At 27.5% G+C, this 1,342-nt stretch overlaps 1 non-coding gene across 1 annotated transcript; it reads right to left on the bottom strand.

Annotated features, from left to right (window-relative positions):
• Window positions 1-875: 875 nt before the first annotated feature.
• Window positions 876-984, bottom strand: LOC142552450 (small nucleolar RNA R71). Its single transcript, XR_012821781.1, has one exon. It is a non-coding gene; the product is annotated as a small nucleolar RNA R71 (small nucleolar RNA).
• Window positions 985-1,342: the final 358 nt, after the last annotated feature.

The following is a 1,342-nucleotide window of genomic DNA, read 5'->3' as shown; positions in this document are numbered from 1 at the left end:
ACTATATTATATTATGTGTGTGTTTAATTTTCTTGGAACCATTATTTATGGTGGTTTTTTTTGTTTTACTTTTAGTTAAACAATATTACATAAACAAAGAATAAATCCTCAAGGCTTGACAAAATTTATAATTTGTAAACTTCATTCTTGCATTTAGTAATCTATAAATAAATAAATTTAAACTCAAAATAACATCTCTGAGGATCGATCTCGTACTTACGAAATATATTACTTGCAGACAACCTACACTTGGGTGAATTATTATTTAAGTAGTAGCAAGTTTTTGGCGCCGTTGCCGGGGAGGTATAAATTAAGTTTATATTTGTTAATTATGTTTTATTTATAAGTATTGTGTTGTTTTTTTTTTTGTATGAGTATTTGGAGTCGAAAAAAAAGTGGTAGACTTATTCGAGTATCTGAAAATAATTTAAACATGGATGATAATTCAAATAATAAAGATAATGATACTACTAATAATAATAATAATAATAATAATAATAATAATCAAGAACATGATCAATTAAGAACACTTAGGCACCATATTAACCCTATTAGAACTAGTGCCCCATCTTGTTTAGTTTTTCCTCTTGATGCATCTAATTTCAACTTCAAACCTCAAATTATTCAACTTTTACCAAATTTTCATGGCTTTGATTCCGAAAATCCATATTTGCATCTAAGAGAATTTGAGGAAGTTTGTAACATTTATAATGATCAAAATTGTAGCATGGATATAGTTCGATTAAAGCTTTTCCCTTTTTCTTTAAAAGATAAAGCTAAAACATGGCTACAAAATTTAAGATCAAGTTCAATAAGATCATGGGAAGAAATGCAACAACAATTTCTCAAAAAGTTTTTTCCTCCCCATAGAACAAACTCTTTTAAAAGACAAATTACAACTTTTTCTCAAAAACAAGGAGAAACGTTTTATCAATGTTGGGATAGATATAAAGAATTACTAAATACATGCCCACATCATCGTTTTGAAACATGGAGAATAGTTTCTCACTTTTATGAAGGTCTAATACCTAAAGATAGGCAAATGATAGAATTCATGTGTAATGGAACTTTTGAAGATAAAAACCCAAATGAAGCTATGTAATATTTGGATTCATTAGCAGAAAATGCTCAAAATTGGGATAATATAGGCACAATAGAACCACCAACAACTAAAAACAATAATTCAACAAATGGGGGTGATATCTATAATCTTAAAGATGATATAGATATACAAGCTAAACTTGCATCTTTAGCAAGAAAAATTGAGTCATTAGAAATGAAAAAGAGTGGTCAAATAAAAAGTATTCAAGAAATTGTTTGTTATATATGTGATACACATGAT

This window comes from Primulina tabacum, chromosome 7 (assembly GCF_025594145.1).
Source record: "Primulina tabacum isolate GXHZ01 chromosome 7, ASM2559414v2, whole genome shotgun sequence".
NCBI classification, from domain to species: Eukaryota; Viridiplantae; Streptophyta; class Magnoliopsida; order Lamiales; family Gesneriaceae; genus Primulina; species Primulina tabacum.
Note: the sequence above shows the minus strand (reverse complement) of the source record. Positions and strands in the feature narration are given on the sequence as shown.